The sequence below is a fragment of the Serinus canaria genome, chromosome Z, assembly GCF_022539315.1.
Source record: "Serinus canaria isolate serCan28SL12 chromosome Z, serCan2020, whole genome shotgun sequence".
Classification (NCBI taxonomy): Eukaryota; Metazoa; Chordata; class Aves; order Passeriformes; family Fringillidae; genus Serinus; species Serinus canaria.
This window is the reverse complement of record NC_066343.1, coordinates 12,663,539-12,689,785: the sequence shown is the minus strand read 5'-3', so window position 1 is coordinate 12,689,785 and position 26,247 is coordinate 12,663,539. Positions and strand designations below refer to the sequence as shown.

At 48.5% G+C, this 26,247-nt stretch overlaps 1 long non-coding RNA gene across 2 annotated transcripts; it reads right to left on the bottom strand.

The window, feature by feature from the left end:
- Positions 1 to 23,537: 23,537 nt before the first annotated feature.
- On the bottom strand, positions 23,538 to 25,982 carry LOC108963785 (uncharacterized). Of its 2 annotated transcripts, XR_007780530.1 has the most exons (4): positions 25,901 to 25,982; positions 25,366 to 25,473; positions 24,894 to 25,011; positions 23,538 to 24,516 (listed from the first exon to the last, which is right to left on the bottom strand). It is a non-coding gene; the product is annotated as an uncharacterized LOC108963785 (long non-coding RNA). The 2 variants fall into 2 exon arrangements; XR_007780529.1 differs by lacking the exon at positions 25,901 to 25,982 and having other exon boundaries at positions 25,366 to 25,894.
- Positions 25,983 to 26,247: the final 265 nt, after the last annotated feature.

Genomic DNA, 26,247 nt, shown 5'->3' with positions numbered 1-26,247 from the left:
CTTTCTAATCCTGAGCTGGCAGCAGGGATCGGGCCCTGCTTGGTGACTTTCATTTTGGTAACTTCTGTTGAGGAGGTAAGAAAGGTCAAAATGAAATCTTTTCCAGCTGTTTCCTCTGGTTTATCCTTATACGCTGTGACCTAGTAAATGATCTAGGCAAGTCCTGTGTGCTCGTGGACAAACTGAACAGAATTTTCAGCTTCCTGAATTCTCCTTAGACTCTTGACTTCAAACCAGTGATCAGAGCAAAGAACTTCACAGAAATTGACTGGTTTTGGAGTTTTCCCTTTTTGTTTGGGGAATTTATATTGAGGGGGGGCGGGTTGGTGTTGTTTATTTTTGGTGGGAGTTTTTTGTTTTTGTGGGGTTTTCCCTTGTTGTGTTTTGGGTTTTTTTATTGTTGGTTTGTGGGTTTTTTGGTGGAGTTTGTTTTTTTCCCTCCTGAAGGAGCCCTTCTGCCCCACGTCTTACTGATGTCATTTTTATGACTGTTACCACTACTACATCTGCAGTTTATTTTCATGAGAATGCTATATTTTTGTCAATAAGAGAATGCTATATTTTTGGCAATAAGATCTACTTTGAAAGAACATCAGGAGAAGTGGAGGGCACAAGGTGTTTTCCATTTACCCCCAAAGAAAAAAACAGATACTTTTATAACAACTTTATTTGAACTTCTAGTTCTATGCTTATCAATATGTGTCCAAGAGACACATCCAAGTGTTGTGATCAGATAAAATTGTACTGCAGGCATTTCCCAGGAGAGAGCCTCCAGCCCACCCAGGGTATATTCCTCAGATCCGTGGCACTTTTTCATACCTGATTCCCACTCTTTCCCATGACTGTTAGAATCCTACCCATTGGCCCAAGCCTTACTCAGATCAGTCTCTAGGAAAACACATCAAGTCCTTTGTGATTCTGCAGCACAACCCAATGAATCTGCTTCTTGCTCGTAAGAGCTGCCAGTGCTGTGCTCTCAGATAAGACCTGGTGGGGCTGAGGCCAGAGCCCAGTGGATTCTGTGTCTTCCATCACCTGTTGGGACAAAAAGGGCATTGATCTGCACCCCGGTGTGGCTGATCTCAAAGCCCATCCTGTTGTGTCCTGAATGGGGCAACAGCTTGTACAGGGCTCAGGCTGGCTGTGGCTTCTTCCCACTGCTTGTCAGTGCTCCTGCTTGGGCTTTGCCAGCCTTGTTGTGCTGGCTGCCCTGCCCCTGAGGGCTGGTGGGACTGCAGAGGCTGGAGACTTCCTTAGCTGGGAGAGGGGCATCTTTGAGCTCAGCCTGCTCATAAACAGGTGAGGGTCCTGATGCTGAGAGCCCCATCAGGATCGGTAATAGCATGAGCTGCTCTGGTTTACAAATGGAAAGGAATTCTTTTGGCAAACTGCTGAAAGATGGAGAAGATGTCCTCCTCTCCTGGGAATGCATGTACCTGTGCTTTGTTTCCTGTCAAGAGATCTCCTCAAAGGATGGTACAAAATCAGTCTCTGTGCCAGCCATCTGCACTGCAGGGCTGTCTGTCCTGTTGCTGTTGTGCTCTGTGTGTTGTCTGTTTTCTCTCTCAGTGCCTGCAAGGACTGGATTTTCTTCACTAAAACTACGTGATCCACTGAGAAGACAAGCGCTGCAACATCCTTCTCAGAACCGATGGCTCTGTCAAGCTGGGTCAGTTTTTTTTTGGTCAGGTGCAGCATTCCAGGGATGTGGGGTGTGGGGCTGCTCTGAGTGACTGCCAGCCCCCCAAAAATGGTGCTGGTGGCAGTGCAGGGACACCTGCTGTGAGCTGGTGACACGGTTGCAATGTGCACAGAGGTATGACAAGGAACAAGGAGTCAAGAGTGGCGTTGATCCCAAGCAAGGGTCTGCCCTGGCCTTATCCAGCCATGGACAAGTACTTGACCTCTCGCCAGGTGACTTTGGGAAGCAAAGGTGACCTCTTCTTCTGGCCAAGCTGTGCTCACTTGTTCCCCCAAGTGTGGCCATGCAGCTGTGGCACCCTGAGGGAGGGCGTCCCCTGGGCAGGCAAGGGCACCCAGTGGACTGTGGGCACTGGAGGTGGTTGTGCAGAGACAGAGTCTGCACTACTGCCACAGCTTGGAGAGGGCAGGGCCAGGGCTGGGGCAGCTTTTCCCAGCTACACGCCAGCTGTCAGGAGCCCCACAGGCACACGCCAGCTGCTGCTCCTTGCCCAGGATGCCACGTAGCACCACAGGGCACTGAAGGCAGGGCAGGGCAGGACAGGCTGCGGCAGCGCTGCCCTGGTGTTCCCTACCGATGGCCTTTGGTTCCCTTTCCCTCAGCAGCAGCAGCAGCAGCAGCAGCCACCTGTGGCAGGGTCAGGACCAGGAGGAGGTGGCTGCCCTGGCCCTTTGCTCCCGGGCCCCAGGCCAGGAGGGCTCTGGCTGCAGCAGGGCGCTCTTCGGGCAGCCCCTGGCAGCCATCTGCACGGAGCATGGCACGCTGCCCCATCCTGGTTGTGTCAGTTTTCTTCAGCAATACCCTAGCTCCTCTTCACAAGGAAAAAATCTCCAGCAATGTAAAAAGAGCTAATTCAAGTACATTTCTACCTGACTTTGTATTGTAGTTCAGGACATGTATTTTTTTGTCTATTATTTCATTATTTTTATGAAAACACGCATTCATACCTTCACACTTTTGTGTTTCTAATTATTCACACACCAAATACAAAAATACTTCTTTTTTAACTCTTGATTTATTGCAGTTCGTAGTTTTGAGGTAGTATATTTTAAAATGTCACAAAACAACACCCTTTGGGTAGTTTTCCTCACTCTTAAAAAAACCCCACATGCCATTTTAGTCTCTGTCTCTCAAAAGTGTTTCATCCTGGCCAATCTTAAATCAGGGCTACAATACTTTTATTGGATTGAGAGGTCCATGGAATGCACACCAATGATTCCTCTTGTGGACTGTAATGGCCCTGTCAAAAGCCTGGTTTTGTTATTTTGGGGTTTTTTTTGTTTTTGTTTTTTTTCGTTTTTGTTTGTTTGTTTGTTTATTTTGGTTTTTTTTTGTTGTTTTTTCTCTCATTAGCTCAACTGCAAACACACATTTAGTTGCAAACTTAGATAAGATGAGCAAAATAAAAATGATGTCATGGGCCTTTGGGAACTCCTTGCTGATCTGTCTGCTTTTTCAGTTGAGCAAGGCTCTGATCCGGGCAAAGAGATTGCAATTAGTGCTACAGAACCATTTGGCTGGAACTCTGATGATTTCTAGGAGCACCCGGAGGCCTGTATCTCCCCAGGATGTTTTGGCTGAGCAAAGCTTTGCTGAGTTTTGGCTGCAAATACCATTGCCCTTGCTTTCTCATATCCAGAAGTACCATGGCTGGGCAAAAACTGCCATATTCCCAAGGCACTTTGGTCTGGAGTTTGTGAATGAAGGAGACCCTTATCCACTTCCAAACCACATGAAAAAATCATGAGAGAGAACTTCCCATCCTTAACAAACAACAGACAATTCAGAAGTCGATGTAGAGCTTGTTTACGGAATGAAAAAAAAAGGGAATCTTCAAATGGAGTTGTGGTTTCTGGACTTTTTCTTCTGACTCCCACTCACAGCTGGCACTGAAAAAAGGCAGGTCTCTGCAAGTGTCAGTGTCTTCTGTCTGCCGCAAGTTGTTTTGCTGCAACAATCAGAGGCATCAGGCTGGAGAAAGGCTCAGCTGATGTTAGCAAGAGAAGCTGCCCCAAGGAGAAAAAAGGAAATGAACCTTTACTTCCCAAACGCTTCTCCCCAGAGGATCAAGCAAGATTCCTCTGGTTCCCAGAAATACGAAGAAATAGAGCCGAGAAGACCACCTGGATCTATGTGTTCATGCCCAAGATCTTGCTGATGCCATTTGGGTTTTGCCTTTTTTTCTTTCCTATGTTTTCTGCATTCTTTGCATATCTAGTTATAGCTCTGTAGGCTACTCTATTTGTGACTAGTTTTCTCAGTATTTTTCTGTAGTATATAGTAGAGATAATTCATGCTATATATGTGTACAAAATATTGTAAGATCCAAATTATGTCTTTGACCACCCTGGCTGGGAGCAGAGTCTTATTTCTATTCAATTAGTTCCCGGACATCCTTAAGATAATATCAGGCACATTAATGTATGAATGAACCTTCCTGGGCCATGAGTGCTGACTTCCCTGGAATGTCTGAGCCACTCTTGAGAACTTGCACCTGGGGAGATTGCATCTACCAACTCGAGCACCCGCCCTGCTCTGCTACATGTGAAAGAAGGCTCTTCTGAAGAAGTTCAGACAGCCATCCGGACATCTGGACTGGCTTTTGTATATTTCTGCACATGTATGGTCCCAGTTATACATGTGAGGCGACACAAAGGAACCGTCTGTCATTTCTGCCTCAGGCAGAATAAATGGTATATAAGCTAGCAGCATGAAGCAGTCGGGGTGAACCGCTAAGGAGATGCTGGCACTTTGGCAGTGGGATCCAGGTTCACCCAGCGTCGACTTCCAGGGTTGACGCTGCCTTGGCTGTGGTGGTTTTTTGAAATTCTATTTTTGTTATCATTCTAATAAATCATTGTTAAATTTTTCATAAATTTGGCTGCCAATTTGATTATTTATATAATTTTCCATGGACTTTGCCTAAGCAGAAAGACAAACTTCCAGAGCTCCAAGTGCCGGGGGGTAGAAGGCCCCAATGTTATCTTGGTTCTTGCTGGGACAGACCCCTCCGGGGAGCTGGTGGACTCACCATCCCTGCAAGCCTTTGAAAGAAGACTGGATGTGGCACTCGGTGCCGTGGTTTAGTTGAGGTGTTAGGGCATGGGTTGAACTCGATCTTGAAGGTGTCTTCCGAGCCTGTGATTCTGTGACTGAGGGAGCTTTTCCTGCAGTCCTAGAAAGGGCCGGGGCCCTTGGCTAAGGACGGGGATCAGGCTCAGGGAAAAGAACCAAAGGGCTCAAGATGAAGGCCAAGAGGACAGAGCTGCCACAGCGCAGCCCAGAAAGGGCCTCATGTCCTCTTCCTCCCGTGCCCTCTGCGCTGCTTCTGCGGCGCCGGCGGGCTCCTCTTGCTGCGGGGCTCCAGGGCGTGTGGGGGCCGGGCCCCTCCTCTTCGGGAAGTGCCGGAACCTCGGAGGTGAGTGGCTGTTGCTGTGGCCGGCAGGGGAGGGGCTGTGGCTGCCGCCCTGGGCACAGCGAGCTGTCGCTATGGCCGGCTTCTGCCAAGGCTCCGGGCTCTGCTCCTGGCTCTGCTCCTGTCCTGTGCGCACAGACACGGCCGAGGGCTGCCCGGGAGCTCCCTGCTGGTCCACAGCGGGCCCGGCCGGGCTGCTGCTCTCTGCGGCCTCTGCCCGCCGCTGCCGGTCCCGCCGCGCTCCTGCCTGCCTTGGCGCAGCCGGGCCCCCATGGGAGGCAGCAAATTGCGGCCGGCTCGGAAAAGCCCTGCCCGCGAACTGCCCACCACGGCCTCGGCCTCAGGGCATGGCCTGCCGGCGTCCTCGCAGCTGCGAGCCGGCCCCGGCCGCCTGCCGGCCTTGGGTACAGCTCCCGCCTGCGTCTCCATGGCCGCGGCTGCTCGGCACAGCAGGCTCAGCCCAACACCAGGAGCAGCTCTCCATGAGCCCAGGCTTGTTATAAATGAGCCAGACTCCAAGTGGGAATGAGTTATAAATCTTTTATTGAGAACAATAAAGAAAGTCAGCAAAGCAAAAGGGACAGTTCTGGGTGTGTGTCAAAATGCCAGAGGCTCATGCACAAAATGGGCTTTTAAACCCTTGATCTTGCATCAGCTTTATGCATTGTGAGAAACAGTGTCTCACTTCTTAAAATTTTAAAAGGTTTCTTGAACCACAACAAGGGACTGAAAAGAGAAAAAGGGACAGCACTGGCTGTCCAGCGGGCCTGTTCACAAGGCCCACACCCGCAACAATCCTTGTATATGCTTATTGCCACACCAGCCCCTGGTAAGCCGACCCTCCCCACGCTCATGCACGTGGCACTCTCCTGACCCAGCTCCTCCTTCCTCTTCCTGACTTGATGGGAGACCAAATGTTTGTAAAAGAACTGATTTTTTTTTTTTTTAAAGAATAAAAAACTGAAGAAAAGCCTCCTATGGATTTATAAGTTTTCTTATCAACAAAAACTTCTACATATTTGAAGTCATGTTAACCTTCCCAGCTCTGCCTTGGGAGGTTTTGGAAGTATTATCACCTAGCTGTATTTTTCAGAGTTCATAATAAAGGAACTAAAGAATCCTAACAGAATACCAAAAAATGTCCCATGAGGAATGGTTGACTTCACCCCCCTCAACTTATTTTTTGGCTGCAAAGTTGTCACCTCAGCAGCAGTGGCATTGCGGCAGTGAGTCTGAGAGGCGGCAGCTCTCTGGCCCATACGGTGCTGCTGGCAGAGCTGGCTGCTGCCTACTCAAGGCCCAGGGCAGGCACCTGAGCTGCCATGCTGCACGGCCAGAGCCATCTCGATGCTGCAGTGGAGGCCGGAGGCGCTGCTCAGCCGGAAGCTGCAGGACTTGCCGCAGGGCAGCGCCGTGAGCTGGCAGTGGCGCGACTGCGGCAGGAGCAGCCAGGCCGACAGCACCAGTGTTTGCACCCAGCAGGCGACTTTCTCCATGTCCAAGTAGGAGCCTGTGCAGAGGGTGTCCATCAGGTACCAGTCCTGATCTGTAGGCCGCTGGCCACCAGGGGCGTGCAGAAAGCACGTGTGCCCCAGCAGCCGCTCCCCGGAGCACAGGCACTCCAGCACCACACGGATGCACCTGGCTGGCGGCCACTTCCTGCTCTCCAGGCTGAAGGAGTGGCCGGGGGGTGGCCGCAGGATGACCAGCGTGCGGTAGGTGCTGATGTTCTCCTGGATGCCGCAGGCTGCAGGACAGGTGTCAGTCCCAACAGCTGGGTGCAGCTCCGGCATGAAGCTCCTCCGGGACAGCACTCGGCAGACACCAAGGAGCTCGTCCACCAGCTCCTGCAGCACCTTGGTGCTGGGCAAGCCCTGCTGCAGAATCACAGAACAGTTGGGCTTGGGAGTGACCTTTAAAGGGTGTCCAGTGTGACCCACAGCAATGAGCAGGGACATTCTCACCTAGATCAGGTTGCTCACAGCCCACTCCAGCCTTATCCTGGATGTGCCCAGTGATGATGGGCTGGGCACAGCAAAAGTGCTGCCACCCCAGTCCGCACCCTTGACCTTCTCATGCTCACTGACCTTCTCCTCACTGCTAGATCCCTCCTGCCTCCTCCTGCTGGAAGAGCCATGCTTCCATCTTCTGACCAGCCAGAACGCCAGAGAGAGCAGAAGAGCCTCAGTGAGCAAAGGCAGCCACGGCAGCTGCCGTGCGGAAAGGCGGAGGCTTTCTATGATGGACTTGTCATCCATCTCCTGCAGGAGCCGAGTCATTTCCTGATGCAGATATTCCTCGCGCTCCAGCATCCGTTTGATGTCATCCTTTTCAATTGGTAGATTCAAATTCAACCCAGCATGGGTGGCTTACAGGGCCAGGACGAAGGCCACTGTTGGAAACATGGCCTGGTGGAAGAAAGGGGGCTCAGCTCATTTGGCTGGGAGGAAGCAGGGAGCTTGTGGTGCTTGGAATGTCCCCAGAGCCTCTCTGGACACCTGCCACGCTGAGAGCCCCAAGCCCCTCTTCCCCCAGCCCTGGGGACAGTGCCCTGCCCTGAGGGTCCCAGCTCTCACTCTGGCTTTAAACCCCCAGGGCACCTTTCCCAGCCCCCATCCAGCCCAGCTCTCCCCCTGCATGTGCACTCACTGGCTGCCAGAATCCAACTGCCCGGTGCTGCCCCTGGACACAGATGCCAGCATGACCTGTCCTCTGTGATGTCACAGCCAGCTGAACCATGTCACTCAGCTGCCAAGCTGGCCATGCCCCTGCTCACAGCTCCCACTGTGACCCATGCCCTGGCATGTCACAGCCCCCAGAGCCACACCTGCCAGGCCACAAGCCCCAGCCCTGGTCCCCACTGCCGACCTCAGCAGTTCCAGGGCATCCTCACCCTGAGTGCAAAGGCAGCCACAGGAGCCCCCAGGGCGCTCTGGATCCAGGCTGCAGACACCCTAAAGCCACCATGGAAAGGGACATGGATGGGGACTGCAGCTGCATCTTCCAGTGCTCACCACCCCTGACTGCCCTCTGGGTGAACCCAAACCTCACCTGCTGCACCTTGAGCACATCTACCCTGCTCGCCCATCCTGGAACGTGGTGATCCCACATCATATACGAGCCCTTTGCAGGGAGTGATCAGCTCCCAGCTCATTTGCTACCCTGCCCTTACTTTCTGTTTCCCAGCAGTGAACTTAACGGATACACTCATGAGAATCCCAGCAGAACGTTTGCTTCTCAAGAGCTCTTAGGCAAAAAACCTCCAACAATCACTATTTTGTGCACAGAGAACAAGGTGCTGAGAAGCATTAGGCACGTGCAGGGCTCTGACATAAGAGCTCCTGAGCCATAGGATTCCATGCATTGCTGTTCCCAGCTGTTTTGCTCATATTTTATAGCCAGTTCTGGACAGGGGCTGCTGCTGACAGAGTAGGAGGGATGTTTCAGTCTCAGCCACAGCAGCTCAGTGTTAGCAGTGGGAGCAAAAAGCAAACAAAACAAAACCGGACGAGGGGACGTTTCCTGCACGGTGCCAAGTCAAGGCTCTGCTGCCAAAGCACCCATGAGCACATTGCACTGACTCAGCATCAGCTACAGGTGTTCCTCCTGTTCCAAGGGAGCTGGTGCTGGTGCTGTTCACAGCATTTTTCACCAGCTCTGGGTAGTTTGTTCAGCTCTCCAGCAGAGTTGGACACATGATGGACCTCAGGGACTCCTCAAGAGAGCACAGCCATGAGGGAGCTCATGAGGGGCGTGTTGGACGTGCCATTGCCCTGAGGGTGCTCGTGCTGTGTGCCATTGCTACCTTCTCTCCTAAAGCAAGACACCCCTAAATAAACAAGGCCCAACATGGCAGTGTCTGCAAAGTGTCGGGAGTCTTTGCTGTCATTGCTGTCCTTTGCTGTCCCGGCTGCTCCTACGAGGCTTCTCCTGCCCCACCTTGCTGGTCTGGCTGCCTGGGGTCACACCTGATAGAGAAACCAGGGCTGGACCCATGGTGGCAGTAACCCCTTTCATGTGCTTCTCCTATTTTTTCTTGGCATTTCCCCAGTTTTGTGTTTCTTTTTCTTTCATCTTTCATGAAAAAAAAAAGTTGTATTATCGCTTTGGATTCCCAACATGTAACCTTGTTTGTGTTTTATCTCACTTTCAGGTATATTTAGAACTACGTTTCTTTCTGGAGTTGTGGATAAGCCTCTTTACCTTAAGCCTGTCAGAACATCCTGCTTAGCTACTTCCCATGTTAAAGTCATTGCTCCATAAATTCTAGAAAACTCAGTATAAAGATCATTCTTGGCTAAGAGTCACACATCGGTGGATGTGGAGTTTACAACACACATTCATGTTTATGTCTACAGGGCTATGATGTAGTGCTTCCACATTCTGCCCCAAAATCTGTATTCCTTAACTGGGGTTTGAATTTGGGATCGCCTTACATCTGTGCATGTGTTTGTGCATCTGCAGGAGGGGACATGGTAGACATGTCAGAGTAACACCAAGATGTTGCAAAGAAAATAGGCTTTATTTTTTTATTATTATTATTTTATTTTATATTTATGTGTTCAACAAAAACCCAAACCAACAAATTGTAATAGCTAGTGGTCTTACAGTCTCAAGTCAAACTTACTTCTATTAGAGTAAAGTACTGTGACCTAAGAGCTGTGAAATAGCAATATCTCAGAGTTACAGTACTACTTTAAAAACCAAAGAAATAGCACTGAAATGTTTCAGTTCAAAATATACTTTACCTAAATTGGAAACATGACAGCTTTTATTTTCCCCTGAAGCATGATGCTAAATGTAACTTTAAAAAAAAATACCTAGGAAACCTAGGACTTAAACATCTTTTGATCATATGGTGATGATTAATAAAGAAATTCTTTTGATCGTCTTTTGATTTATCTATAATGCTTAATCATGGAATTATGGAATTTGCCAGGTAATTTTACAGCAATTCCACACCTTTATTTACATTCCCAGCTTTGTGATTTAGTTCTGAAAATTAGTTTATTTTAACTGAGCCATGCAGCAACTTGCTTTGACTCTGATGGAACTTTCTCTGATGGAACTTGTTTTGTATACAATTTTGTTTGAAGAAATGAAATGCTGGGGCGGTTGTTGAGCTGTTCTAATGTCCCACAGTAAACAAATAAAAATCCATCTGTTTTATGAGACCAGGTTGTATAAAAAGGCAGATGAGGCAAATTACGAGGTGGTTAAAACTCAAATATTCTTGAAGCCATAAGCCTGAAGTCTGTCTCCTCTTGCACGAGAAGAAATTTAAAAAAAGCAAAGCAACTACTGTTGAGAAAGTTTGCCTTACTGCTGGCTGCACAAAGCAGCTGAGCTGCCTGATGCACCCAGCCCATGCACCAGCTGCTGAAGCATGAATTTGTTTTGCTCCTCAATTGAAAGTGAAATCACTTTGGGAAAGTGGTGAACCCACACACATTTAGGGTGTCAAACATTTATATATACGTGTCTGCTGGTGGAATTTGCAGCAAATCCTTGGGTAAGGTTGATTCTGTTTCTGGTTTGACAAAGTTATTTCTAGGGGAAATGGTTTTTTCCTGCTTAAATTATTTTCAGTTGCCATTTTTACTTTACTTTTGTTGTTGTTTGGTGAATTATGAAAGTGAAAGGATAGCAATCAGCCTAGGCACAAACAGTGGCAAAGCCTCATTCAGCTACAGTAATACCAAGATTTCAAGGGAGTCCACAGTACTACAGCGTGGATGAGCAGAAATGCCTCCTGGAGACTGATCAGGGCTCCAGCTGTGTAAACAGTGGCTCTGTGTGAAAGCACAAAAGGCAAAGATCAGGGGCTGGGATAAGAACAAGTTACTGGGAACCACAACAATATTGAGAACAGAAGGGATAAGACAAAGAAACGATTCACAGGGAAAACTATGACAACACCAACCCGGCTCTTCCGGATCATGTATTTTCTCCCACCTGGAAAAGACACCTTCTCCTTGGGAGAGAGAGAGAGAGAGCTCCTTTCTCTGTCTCTGGCAGTGATCTGAGGTGGGATTGAAGATAATGACAGGGATGTGGCCAGATTCTCATGTTCTTTGGTCCCAACTCACATCATTGCCAGGTGCAAGCAAAAGGACAGGTGTGTTCCCAATGTGGATCTTGGGGAATGTGGGTCACCAGGTCTCTTCCCAACATAGGTCCTGTGATGGGGGATGAAGTTGGAGCAGAGGACAAAGTTCTTTGTGCAGTGGGGTCACTCACAGAGCTTCCCTTATTGGTGAGTTCGTTTTTGTTGGGTCAAGGATGACTGCCAGGAGAAGCTCTTCCCACGCTCCAGACATTGTAGGGCCTCTCCTAGTGTGGATGCACCAGTGGGTGATGAGGTTGGAGTGTAGGTAGAAGCCCTTCCTGCAGTCAGGGCAGCAAAAGTTCTCTGCTCCGTGCGAATCCGCTGGTGCAGGAGGAGATTGGAGCTTGTCTGAAACCTCTTCCCACACTCAGGACACTCATAGGGCCCCTCCCCAATGTGGATCCACTGATGGCAGATCAGGTAGGAGCTGGTGCTCAAGCTCTTCCCACATTCCTGACACACCAAGGGCCATTCATGACTGTGGATGTGCCAGTGCCTAATGAGGACAGAGCTGTTATTGAAGCTCTTCCCACATTCCAGTCACATGTAGGGCTATTCCCCACTGTGGATCATCTGGTGACAGATCAGATTGGAGCTCTGGATGAAGCTCTTCTTCCATTCCCCACACTCACAGGGCCGTTCCCCAATGTGGTGGTGGGTCAGGCTGGAGCTCCAGCTGAAGCTCTTCTCACATTCTAAGCACTTGCAGAGCTTCTCTCCATCAGGAAGCTGCTCATACACCACCAGCTCCAAGCTCCAGCTGGATCTCAGGCTGCCATCCTGGCACAGGGTGGGTCCTTCCTCCTTGGAGCACCCTGGGCTGGATTTGGAGCCCCTCCTTGTGTGAGATCTCTGGGGTTCTTCCTCCCCATTGGATTCCTGCACTGTGGAGCTGCTCAAAACAGCCTCTTCCATGAGGTTCTGCCATGGGGATTTGTCCTCCTGGTGTCCATGCCCAGCTCCTTGTCTGGGGGGAGGAAGGACGAGGACAGGATGGGATTTGCCTCCATGCCAGAGGAAGGGAAAGGAGATCTCCGTAACCCATCCCTGGATGGACGATGTTGGCAGTGGGGCTGTCCAGCAGCCAGGGCCGATGCTGGGCTGGGAGATGGAGGGGGAAAGGGGCAGTGACTTCCTCCTTACCTGCCTGGGTGTTCTGGGGCACCTTCCTTTTAATTTCTGCCTGCTTGTTCATCCAGGCAAGGTTTGGGAAAGGGAAATCCTCTTTTGGAGGGAAGTAAGATGGGAGTATATTGGGTTGGGAGTTCCTTCTGCCCAAATCTCTCTGTAGAAGTTACCAGGTACGGTGTGTCCATAAAAACCTCCGAAACACCAAGATTCCGAAAACACTCCTGCCCAGGAGTTCCCCCACGCTGGTCTCTCCTCTTTGGGGTCTCCTGTGTGGGATCCCCCTTGTCTGGGCTGCCGGAGGTCCCGGGAATCCCAGAGGTTCCCCAGTTTGGTGCCAGAGCGGCTCCAGGGTCTTGCCTGTCGGGGTCCCTGTTTCAGGGCTCTGGGGTACCCATGGGTCCCCCTTGTCCATGCTCCCAGTACCTCCAGGCTGCCAGAGCTCCCCCGTCTCTGGGGCCACGTTTCAGGGTCCCAGGGCTCCCTCCTATCTGGACACCTCCCTGCAGGCTGCTGAATGTCTCTCTGCTCTCCCAAGCCCGGCCCTGCTGGTACCGGTGATCCCCACGTGGCTCCGGGCAGACAATGCAGGGCCTGTCCAGGCACTCCAGTCCCCTCCACGGGGGGACCTCGCATCCCAGCACCACCCGCTGGGACTCTGCTGGCAGCCAGCACGGGGACCCAGCCAAAACTCTGCCGTCTCGGAGCCGCTGAGCGCTCCCCGGGCCGCCCAGAACTCGGCTCCGGTGGCTCCTGGGCAAAGGCAGCGGCTCCGGCCTTGGGGCAACCACAGCTCACCCAGGGCCTCCTGTTTCACTTCTATCAGAATATTATCTACCATGTTTACTGTGTGGAAGGAAAGAGAATTAAAGTAATATAATCAAATCACTTGATTTTTTTGTTTTTTGCCAAAGAAATTGAGGTAATGCCATGAACTGGAAATAATAATTCTGTTTTATTCCACACTTTATAGAATTCCTCATTGCCAGCAAGTGCTTATTGATTTGCTATAGGAAATTACAGCAGAACCATAGTCCAGCAATGAGGGCAATTTCCTGAAGGTATATGGCTGCCAGTCCTCATGGTGGGCATGCAGAATGGGGAGAAGGAGGAGAATGTAATTTGTGATGAACTTTATGACAATGAACACCAGCACGACCTGCCTGGGTGTTGTGGTGGTGGTAGCAAATCGAGAACCACTTAATGAGGAAAGCCAAGGCTAGTCAAAGCATTTTCAGCTAAATGCAGTTTACATAAAAGGATGATAAATAAAAAACAAAGATCACAATCCTTCTGCTTACTTTCCTTTTTTCCTCCTAATATTCCTTGGGGAAATCTTTGGGAATATTTCAGGATAATGAATCCAGGCTAATTCAGGACAGTTCCTGTGCTTGGGGGACTCTGATGAAATCTTTGGCCAGAAAAATGTATACATCCTTCTGGTAGATGGAATAAAAAGAAATATTAAAACCCATCTGGTAAGGACAGGGTGTTCCTTTCTGGCAGTCTCTGTGAAGCAGAGTCAAACTGGCTCATCCCAAGCAGGGTTTTCACTCAGTGGATCACAGGTCCCTGCAGAGGTGTCCGTGTGAGCGGCTCCTTGGAGTCCCATGTGCTTGGTGGGAATCCATCAAGTCAGTCAAAGGAGAATGTGAGATGACTCACAGGAGCAGATGAAGGAGCCTGTTTTGGGATGAAATTAAACATTCCTGCAGCTTCCTTGCCTGTTGTCTGGGTTGTGGGTGGCTGTACAGGCAGATCTGCCCGTCTTTGTCCAGGGAGCCTCCTGGGCTGCAGGAGCTGTCCTGAATTCCTTTGTGGAGGGAGTAAGCAGAATCTTTGCTGAGCAGAGGCTGCCCAGGAAGTGCAGTGTGACTGCAGGATCCAGCAGAAGCAAGGCAGAAGAAGAGGAGGCAATGTGGGCACAAGTTGATTGAACAGCAGCACTTTTTAGCACTTACTGCCTCAATCCCTTAATTCAGGGGTTCAGCCTGTGTCAGACAGAAGAAAGTCCCTAATCAGCCCTGTTCATTTTCCCAGCCTGGAAAAGTTTTTTATTTTCCTCTGGAAACAGAGGATATATTGCATAGCTGTGTTTCATTTCTTGGAGGGTACTTTACTTTTATTTGTGAAAAGCACAGGGCACTTGCAGTCACTCGGGGTCCAGCCCAGTAGAACAGACCCCTGGACTGCCCAGGAGATTGGTGAGAGGTCTCCAAACTTGGAGATCAAAAATGAGGAATGGACACAGATTGGTGACCCAAAAATAAAGAGGATTTATTAATACGAAAATAACAAACAGGATGAAGGCAGGCCCAGTACAGAGGGGAGCACCAAAAAGGCCAAGGGCAAGGGTAAAAACAGCTTGTATAAAGTAAGATAGAGGTGGAGTTTGAGGGTGGGGGTCCAATAGGAAAGAAGGATTAGGAATATTCAAAATACTGCAGCACTTTCAAACCAATAATTTCACAGAGAACAGAGAACTTTCTGGAGGTGATGACATGGGGGATGCTGGGATGCCCTTCTGCTTCGGTCTTGACAACTTTATTTTACCCCAAAAAATCATCATTAAACCCTTTAAATTCATTAGTATCAAAAAGAAAGAAGGAAGTGCCTGATAAAATGCCATGCATTTGGGCTATGAGTATGTGCAGGAACTGCAATGACACACAGCGATGGTGTTAGCACCGGAGCACTTTGTGCCAGTCACACACCCCTAGGATGAGTTGATGCTGAAGAGCTCCAGCAGAACTCAGTACAGAAACAGCCCCAGCACCTCTCTGTGCTGTCCCAGCCCTTCCAACCCTTCCTGAGGTCCCACAGCTCAAAGCCACAGCCTGGGGCTCACAGAGAGCCATCGGTGTCCTGGCTCTCTTGCTGGGAGGTTTGTGATGGTATTGCTGGGGGTTTCCTCCTCTCCCTTGGGAGAAGGAACACACTGATGTTGGTAGCCCCTTCCTACTTGGCTTTGGGTCCACCTGAGTTGCTTTTCAAAGTTTTCTCCTCAAAGTCTGCCCACAAGCTCCCTTTTATTCCCTTGGTTCCCTGTTCTGCAGTTTTCCTGGGGTTTTTGCTGTCTCCAGAGCTGTCTGTGGCCGATGAAGCTGAGGGACCCTGCAGTGCTCTGTGCCCAGACTGGCCTCTGTCCCCGTAGTGTCCCCTCCTCTGCCCCAGTGCCAGTGCAGCCGTAGGGCTTCACCCCACACAAAACAACTCCTGGCACCATGAGCTGAAGAGAAGCTGCACTAAGCCGGGCTGTGCTCTCCTGCTGGTAAGAGAGCTGCCCCAGGCTGGAGTGGCTGGGGCTGGACAGAGCCTGGGGCAGCCTGGAGATGCTGCAGTGTCTGGCCAAAGCAGAAATGGTGTCCCTGGTAGCACCCAAGTGTCACATTCCTGGGCTGGGGGCACAGAAGGTGCAGGATAGGGACAGCATGAGGATGAGGCCCATGGGACTACCCAGCCTGCTGCTGTGGGAGAACCTGATGTCCCTGTGTGCTTGGAACAGGAGTGGAGTGTCCCCGAGGCACCCTCAGACTGGGCTCAGCCGTGAGCTTTGCTTGGGCTGCTGCAGACTTTGGACACAATTGTGCATAAGAATGGGCATTAGGACCAGACCTGGGGCTGGCATGCTCTGCATTTCCAGGATGGCTCACAGACAGGGTAAGGTGGTACTGGTGCAGTCTGGATCAAGCTGTGATTCTATGGATACTTTAGCAAGAGAGGGTTTTTTCAGGGTCATTCAGCCTTGCCCCCTTGTTATGTGAAATAAACTGGGCACGGGATATTTCTCCTTTTTGATGCCTTTATTAAAAGTGATCAGCTCAAGGTTGGGAAGCCCAACACTTCTGGAATTTCACCATCGCAGCTCCCTGGAGTAACTTGGAGAAGGAGGCAAATGCAGCTTTGTCCACCAGGGACAGAGCAAGTGGGTGTGGGGTGGGTGCGTGGAGGGGGGAGGAGCGGGAGCAGGGCAGTGGGAGGCAGGGTGGGGGGTGGGAGGTGTCCATCTTTACAAAAGCACACAGGGGTATACACACCCCTGGATCCCAATTGTGGGCTGGCAGTCTCGGGTCCTGGCTCCAGCCAACATCTTCTGAAGTTGTGGTGAGGGGCCATTAAGGTTTTCAGAGTCTCTGCTGGCTTCTCACCTCACCCCTGATGTCTAGAGACCACTTTGATCTCTAAATTCCATACTGGCTCGCCAGTTTAGGGGTTTATTAATTGCATTTGGAGTGGGGGCTTGCCCCATTGCATTTTGGCTCTAAACTTATTTTGCATATCAACTCCTGGTCCCCTCCCCTCCACCGTCTGGGAGGGATGCCATCCTCCCACCTGGCCAAAAGCAGGGTGATGCTGATACAACAGAGTGAATTCTCAACCATAGATGGCTAACGACCTGATACTTAACAGGTGATTACAACATGCAGCACACAAAGGCACTCCTCTCTGCCAGAACTGGTAAAACTTGTAATTCTACAACTTTTTCAAACAAAATGGGTAACCCTTTTTTTGTTCATAACACTATGCTTGCTGTGACATTTGCATCTCTCTTTGGTAAAACTTCAGAAACCTTAATCATCTTTGGCCCTGTGAAACATTACAAACATCAGCAAAACTCATCATAGTTTGCAGGCAAAAATAAATAATTTTTGATATTTGGGAACTGGAAAGAACTAATTTCTATTGCCGTTGATACACAAAGAGAGCAGGTTGGTGCCTTGGGGCCTATGTCTGCTATTGTTGACTGAAAAATACCTTTTGAAGTGGCACCCTATGGCCCTGGATGGCCAGAACCGAGGTCCAGGAGGTGAGACAAGTGTTTACTACTGAGTCTTTGACCTTTTAAGCCAAATAAAATTATGAATTCTTAGAACTATGTAGTTATAAAACAAAAGTATGTTGTATACTCTGTGTGTGTGTGTGTGTGTGTGTGTGTGTATGTGTGTGTGTGTGTGTGTATGTGAGACACACCTTGAACATATCACATTATAATAACACACTCTCCAAACATCCATTCTTTTTTATGACCATTATCCATTAGGAAATGCCATGTAAAACTTATTTCTTTGTTCAGAAAGAAATAAGTCACCTACTGTCAACAATTAGAATTGCTTACAGGGCCTCAGCTGCAAATGCAAAACATTCAAAACTCAAACTCATTGGTTACATTAGAAAACACACTTTGCTTTTCTCAAGAGGTTGATTGTGAGCTGTTTCCTGAGCTATTCATGAAAACATCCTGGGGCTGTTTGCATCAAACACTGGGATTTTCTTAGCAGTGAAAGAGGGAAAGTGCACTATGTGTGGGAAAGTAATTCCCTCACAAAATATGTGCTTGGGGGCTACTTAGGTCAAAAGAATTTAGTTTTAATTCCATGGGCTGAAGAACTGCCCATCGCCTGCTTTATCAGAAGAAGAGGGCTGAGTCTTTGGCCCCTTCCAGAGCCTTAAATGACTAAAGCTGAAGGGATTTCCCCCAAAAAGCAAGGAGTGTTTTGAGGAGCGTGGCCATACCTGTCTGCAGAACTGACCATGGGCCAAGGGAAGGTCCTGCTGCCCAGAGCCAGCCCGAGGTGTCCCTGAGGATTTGTCACATCCTCTGCCTCCTCTGGCAGTGCTGCCACAGAGCACAGCACGAGGGATTCCAGGGATTTGTCAGCATGGGGAGGCAGAGCGTGAGCTCCTACTCATGTTTCCACCCAGGGCTGGCACTTTCAGGCCAGCAATGACAAATTCTGCAGCTCTGGCTGCACAGTTGTGGTTGGCGGTGCTGTGACAGCCTCTGCGACCAAGCAAGAGCGTCTGCAGGGGCAGGATGGTGCAGAGGTGCCTCTCAGAGAACAGAGAGAACACCTTCAAACAGCATCTGGCAGAGCTAATGAAGGGGTGGTAAATCCCTTTGAAGGGCATGGGTTATAAAAACCTCTCTCTGTGAAAAAAAGAGACCATAGGAGTGAAGAGGGAATAGGAAAGGGGAAGGGAAAGGTAAAAAAAAAGAGGAAAAAGGAAGAGAAAGGGAGAGAAGAAAAGGATAGAGTCCTTGGAATTCTGATTTTATCTAAAGGACATTTTCTGACAACACAGATGTTTGCTACAATAAATAGCGCTTTCCCACAGGCTTTGGCTTTCTAGCTCCTGATAGTAACTGAACACAGTGAGTTTTAAAAGAGGTAGGAAAAAAAATTAGTAAAAAAATTAGGAAGGAAAATTAGTTTTCCTTCAAGACCAAATATCTGCCAGAGACTGAGTGCTATGGTTAATGGCTTTTGAATATTCACAGGAATGATTGAAGCATTAAAGTAAATTGAACTGGGCTCTCAGAGTCCAGCATAGGTTGTACTGGTGAGGAGATTAAACAGAGATTCACATTGCACTGTGTGTTATAGTCTTGAAAACAGAGGCTTAGTAACAGTATTTCATGCACACACAATAATATAAAGAATGACAGCTCATGCCTTGTTGTCCTGGTAAGTATTTGCTGCAGCAGCCACCTTTCTTCCAATTAAAAATGCGTTCAAAGGCTTTTTTCCCCGTTTTCTGTTGAAAACTGTTTCATATCAAAAAAAGGATTAGTCCCATATGTAGTCTTTTCTTCTTGTCAAAGAACGAGCTCAAATCTCCAGGCAAATATAAAAGGCTACAATATTGTAGGAGTATGTAAATTACAGTGAAATGAACCTGACTAGAATTCAGTTTTGACTTCTGAAGAATTAAAAACCCAACTGAGAATGACACAGCCTCACCTTTCCTTAGTGATATGTGAAAGGCCAGAACAAGAAGAGAGAATCTGACTTACTCTGCTGGTGCCTGCTGAAATCAGCATGTACTGAGAAATTATTGTTGTTATTGAAAGACCAGTTGAAATTACAGGAGGGTCTCTTGCCTTGGTGAGCTCTTGGTCCTTTGTGATACACCTCACCTCAATGCAGGCTTCAGGTGGTTTGTTGTTTTCCTTTTCTTCCTCCAAAACACCAAGAGATCAAAATTCTTTGTAAAAACAGGGCTTCTACTTTCAGTCAAAGCCAAAGACAAGCTCTGCAGGGCTTCTTCCTGGACACAGATAAAATACTCTGGTGATCTTATCACACCCTCTTCTCAAACTTTTGGCCCCAGATTCTACTCTGGAACACCATGACTTCCTTGTACTCTAAAAGAGGGAACAAATCAATTCTCATGAGTAGGTCCTACCTTTAAAACCAGTGTTCCTCCCACCAGAAATTTCTTTTCCTGTGCTCTGCTATCCTCACTGTTTATTACAATACCATGCATCTTTTTAAACTAGGTTTACATCAGTCACACATGCTTTGATGAGCTTGTATGCCTTTGTATCTATATATGTTAAATACCACTATCTGCTTATTGCAACATTCCAGGAATCCCTTTTGACTCTTCTCTCCATATTCCTGCAGAAGATCAGGTCACTCTGGGTTTAAAAATCCAGTTGTTCAGGTCCTAGGTGTGATGGGCAGGCACAATTTCCCTGCTGACACAGAGACTGAAGACAAACCCCTCTGCTGTCACTGAAAACCAAAGAAAGGAGGAAGTTTCTGCCCATTGGAAAGTCCCTGCTGGCCTGAAGGACTCTGCCTCTTCTTTCTCAGCAGCAGCTCAGCAGCTGGACACAGAGAAGGACAAGAGAGGCAGGGGGGGTTGAATGGTGTGACAGTGCAACAGCACTTGCAAACGAGAGCTGAGTCTGTCAGTAACATCTCTGCAGCGGCAAGTCCTTGCTGAGGATGAGGAGCTGGATCACTTGTGCTTAGCTTGCATTGAGTTAAGGGCACGGTGGGTTTTCATCCTGCAGGTGTGGCCCCTGTGACAACAGCCTGCTCATCCTTCAGGGGGTTTGTGCCCACAGGGACAGTGCTGCTCTTGCCAGCACACCACAGTTTGTCCTCATGCCAAAGAGTCCAGGCAAAATTACTTCCTAAAGTAACATTTTACTTTTGCTCTCAAACCAAGGATTTAGATGTAATGGCATAATAGAAACAAATCTTTTTCCCTGTTGTCTGTCAGGACAGGAGGAAAATCCTATCACATGCAGATAGCAAGGCACTGATTTCACTTCCACTGTGGAAATGACTTGCAGGAGCAAGTGAAGTAAATTCTGTGCTGGAACAGTGAAGTCCTGCCACTCTAAATCAGTGTGGTGCCTGAAGGGTTTTGTAGCAGGTTTGCACCTAAGTTGCTGCTCAAGAAGTTTATAAGGTCCAACATCGACCTAAGGTTTGCACAGCAGAGTTTAGGAGTTTAGGCTGACAGCTAAGGGAGCATAAATTAAATGGTCTTTCCTACCCAGAAGGCTGATGAGAAATGTTGGTATTTGTGCTCTCCTTCCTTGTTTAAAGGATAGCAACAAGTTTGATGAGATCTGGAATTGCAGCTAAAAATCACGGCCAGATTAAGTCACGTAAGTGGTTGTTGTGCATTTATAATTGTGGAGGTCAGTATCAGTGTAGCTGCTTCTGGTAATACAAAAAGCTCTTTCAAGACACTTCTTAAGAGAAATGTCTTTTTCCTTTTCACTCTTAACTGCAAAGCCCCTCCAGGATGTACAGCAAACAAGTGATCTAGATGTCTTTTCACAATAACAGAAAACTTCCTCTTTGATCAGCCCAAATTGCACAAGTCTCATCTGTATGAAAGAATTTCATTTAGTCTCTGCTGTTAATAAGTGATGTCTATGCAACAGGGTTGATAAAGGACAGACCCAAATTAACAACAGGGGTATTTGTTACAGCTACCATTACTCATCAAACACTTCAAACAACCCATACCATCGAGCCCAAAGCTAACATGGCTCCGTGTTAAACATTTCTGATGGATTACACATCCTTGTGTGAAGATGGAATTAGGATTTAAAGCCAGTATTTCTGCAAATACAAGCACTGTGCAAGAACACTGCATATTCAAAATGGAAACCAAATATTACCTGTATGGGGTAAATGCTGCAATAACATGAATACACTTCTCCCATCAGGTTCACAGGCAGCTTAACCAACTCTGTGCTTGCAAATAATTTGTTCTGGCATCTTTTGGGCCCTGAGCCAGGAAAGTCACATCAAAATTCTGTGGGACCATGAAAATTTCTCCAGAGACAAACCAGTCTCCAGGTGACACAAGTGACTGCAGCAATCTTCAGTAACAGTGGGGGGCCAGGTTTGCTGTGCTTTCTTTGTCATTGTGGGTTTGTAACTCAGACTCACAGAGGGGCTCGAGTTGGAAGGGGCCTTAAGGACCTCTGGATCCAACCCCTCTGCCATGGGCAGGGACACCTTCCACTAGACTCAGAGCTGGCGGCTCAGAGCTCTCCAAGCTTTGGCAAATACCCAAGGACACCTTTTTCTCTGTTTTGCAAGGTCAGATTTCCATGCTCACCTTCACAGATGGCTCCAGTCTCACACACAGCATTGCTGGTTGGCCACTCTTATCTCCACAGCCCAGCAGAGATCCTATTTTGGATGGCTCTCACTGCTCCCAAGGGCCCAGGGACCGGCTACTGCCTCTCCTCCTTCTGCTTTCCCTTCCAGGATCAGAGATTTCCTGCTGCTTCCTCCACGTCTGAGACAACTGGAAGAGATGAGGGGCTGAGGATGTGAATTCTGACAGACAGTTGATAACACTCAGCTGAGTATTTTCTTCTCCTGCCACTAAGCTGCCAGGCTGCTTACACAAATTCCTCCTGCTTGGAAAAGGGTGTGAGTAGCAGGAATTGTTGCCGGCTGGAACTTTTCCAAGAGCTAGACAAAAGAAGCATTTTGTGGAAGGCCACCAGCTGCCCTTGGTCAGCAGCACGAGGTGAGAGGTCCCCTTTGAAAGCCATCCCTGCACAAGGACAAGGACTGGCCTTCTCCAGTACCCAGAGCACCTTCCAGGCTTTCGGGCCGGCCTCGTCCCTCCCCCTGCAGAAGCAGGTTGCTGTTGGAACTCTCATATCCACAGTTTCCGGCTGGATTGCTGTGTCTTACCACAGACAGCCCTGGAGACAACAGTGCAGACTCCATCTGAAGAAAAAGGGGACTTTGTTCCAGCTTTTCCCTTGGACCAGCGTGCAGAAAGCCCACCTGGGCCCCATTCAGGTCCATGGGGGCCGGTAGTCAGCTTCTGCTGGGAATTTAAAGCTTTTCCCCTACTTTCCACAGCAAATAATCGAGCAAACCCAGCTGCACCAACCCCCAAATTTCACTCTAAAATTGACAATTTTCATTTTCCTCTATTCAAGTCTTGAAGAAAACAAACTTTACTTGATGAGCCGGAGGCACAGTGCCCTCCAAGATCATTCTTGAGTAGGACAGTATTCCAGGGGAAGATTGGCAAACCCAGAGTTTACTGGTGCTGAGGAAGCCTTGCAAAACCTTCCCATGGGCGGTGCTCTAGCACCCTCCTGAGCTCCTGGAGCCCTCACTCACCTCAGGCACAGTTTGGACAGCAGGGAAGGGTTCCCTCTGTGAGACGTGGGGACAGGAGGAGGGAAGACTTTGCAAACACTGCCAGGAGGGCAGGGCTGTTTTCATTTATGGTGCCAAGTGGTAGTACATCATCTTTGATTTAATGGGAGGTGCTGAAGGGCAAAAATTCTCAGTGATAAGGAGAGAATGTCTCCCATCACACAGCAAGGCAAGTGAAGGGGAAAGTGCAATCTGTATTTCATGGGAGGTGTTCAGTTTTAAACAAAGTATGTTTCCAGAAGACGTGCCTAGGCAGTGGCGATTCAGAGCATTTCATCAGACTCACAGAGTATCCCACATCTGCTCTGCCACATTTTCTCTCTTTTTTTCATTGTGAATGATTGCTCCTGCAGGGTTGCTCCTGCTTGGAGTTCTACTCTCAGTTGAGTCCTGGAGTTTTCTCAGCAGGCCTCTGCAGTGAGTTCTGAGCCAAGGCGTGGCTCTGCTGCCAGCCCAAATCTGCGCTTCCCTTGCCCAGCCTGAGTGCAGGTGGGGCATGTGCTGGCCATGGCCGGAGATTTCCATGGCCAAAATCCTCCAGCATTTCCATCTGCTCATGGCTTTGGGTAGCACAAATCACACAACACCCATCACAGCTGACAAATGGCATTTCCTGCAGATTGCCACAGCCACACTGCTGATCCACCAAGAATCAATTTCAATTTCAGCTGAAAAATGTCATTTGTTACAAATTGCTACACCCATGCTGACAATACAGAACTAAACAGATCTCAGTTAAGGGTAAAACCAGGAATTTATTAGATTATTACAACCTGTCTAGGCAAAAATATACAAATACTGCTTCAGTTAACAAAACTTGATTTATTGCTAATCTCTACTATACACAACTCACTATACACAAAGATCAATTAGGCCTTTACCAACCTAATTTATTACATGTTACTACAAACGTAGAGCCCATATAGAAATACAAAAATATGCATTCCCTCTTTAAATAGCCCTACACTAAGATATCAATAGCGTTATACAACTATATCCTCCATATATGTTTGAACAGAATACATACATATATGCATATATATAAATACGTATACAAGTATAACAATATACAGATGTAAATATAGATTAAACATCACATACTACATACAATATATATGTAAATATGTATATATATATATCAGTAGATATATAAACCAAACCTACCTATAACTACATACAAACACCATTCTGCCAAGCTAAATATCCATCCATCCATCCAGAGCTATACATCTGGACACATATGTAAATATCAATAAATAGACAGAAAAAGAACAATATACATTAAAAAATACACCTATCTCCCAATACAAATTCCAATATACCTATTTAAAAACCATATAGCTATACCAGCATCTGTATAAAAAGATATGTACACAGCTGTAAACCAAGGAAATAGAACTAAACACAGATATAACAACATACATGTATACTTAGATACATATATAAACATTTATGTAATTACAAAAACATATGAATATATATGCATACATATATACGTAATACATCCATAAATAAAACAACATGTATAGAGAAATATTCCTACACAGATAGAAGCCTAGACATGTACATATCCATATAATTATCCATTCTACTGTGTAAGTCCAGATATCTATAAACAGCACTCGAAGCAGAGGCCCCGTCTTCAAAGCCTCTCCCTCATTCTCCTCCTCCCATGCAGAGCAGCTCTCCTGGACAGGGACAGCAGATGGGACATCTGGCAAGCAAAGGGAACACTGAGTGAGTATGGGGACGTTTCCCTTGGCAGCAGCGGCACTTCCATCAGGGAAGAGGACATCTCAGAGCTTCCCCAGGAGGGTTAGAAAGAAAAAGCAGCCGAGCGGGCCAGGCTGTGGTGAGCGCAGCCGCAGTGGGACAGTCCCACAGCCCCGGCAGCCCGACACAGGCGGCACAGCTCCCGGGCCCTGCCGGCACAGCTGCCTTGCCCAAGGACAGCCCCTGTGCCGGCCGGGGCAGCTGCGCTGAGCGGCCCCAGCACGGGCAGGGCCCGCTCCTGCCCCGCCGGGCAGTGCCCACGGCCACAGCCCACGCCACCCTCATCCCCACCCTGCCTGCCCGGGCCTGTGGCCTCACCTGGGCTCTCTCCAGGCTGGCAGCAGCAGGTCCCCGTTCCCTGCTCCTGCTGCTGCCCTTCAGCTCCTCCCTGCAGGCTCCAGTCAGTCTCCGGCTGTCCTCAAGGTCTTCCTTGCAGCTGTGGCAAAAGTGGAGGCTCTGGAATTGGTTCCAGAGCTGCAGTCCCAGAGCCCTCTGTGCTCCCTGCTGGCCCCTCCATCCCCTCAGCCTCACCATGCTCTCGCTGAACCCCCAGCCCCCTTCAGTTTCTTCAGCCCCTCACAGTCCTCTCACCCCCCTCAGTCCCTTGTGACCCATCCTGTCCCCCTTAGACCCGCCAGCCCCTCAGCCTGTGCCACTTCCCTGTCACCTCAGTGCCACCATCGGCCTCGGCTGCCCCCACAGCCCCCAGCCCCAGCAGCAGCTCAGGCTCCCCGTCCCTTCAGCTTCAGCGCCACCGCCCCCTCAGCCCCCTCAGCCCCCTCTGTCTCACCGTCCTTCAGCAGCTCCTCAGGGGACAGTGCCTGGGGCCAGCGGCAGCTCCCACCGCTCCAGGGACAGCCGGGGCTGGAAGTGCTGCTCTGCTCAGCCCGGCCGCCAGCTCGGACCCATCACATGGAGAGGGGACACAGGGGGAAAAGCAAGAGGTGAGAAAGGCAGCCAAGGGGGGAGAGAGGTAAAAATGCGGCCTAGGTCTATGCAAACAGCAATCTATCTATCAATGTATACATCTAAACATTCATATTCTTTTACTATATAACTATATACATTCATAAATATAACTTCATATATGTATTTTTTTACTCTATTCAAATATAAATTTAACTCTGAAAATCAGTAAATAAAATTACATATATGGAAATATAATTATATCACATCTGTTACTGTATACATATCCACATTTAACTAGACAGATCTATCAGTATATGGAGATATAAACAGAACAATAATCTATAAATAGAACTATACCCATTTATAAATAAAAACATAGCAATCTATAAACATATTTACAAACAGAGGAATTCTACCTGCCCGATGGTCACGGGCTCTCCTCTGTCTCCCTGCAAGGCAGGGCAGCCCTCCTGGATATGCTGGTCAGATGGCATCTGGGAAGCCAAGAGAACGCTCAGTCAGTATTGGCCCTTGTGCACTTTTCCCCTGGACAGCAATTCTCCTTCTGCCAGGGACTGTCAAAGATGGCCTGAAAGGCAGACTCTCACTTGGCAATTTGAAGCCTGTTCTTATAAGAACAAGGACCATTCCAAGTTTTCAAAAGTGTGTTTCAAAACACTGAATGAAAGGGCACCCACGAGAGCTTGAAACACACACAGCCCCACAAGCCACAAAGAAGCCCAGCCTTGTTCTTTCTCTGTGC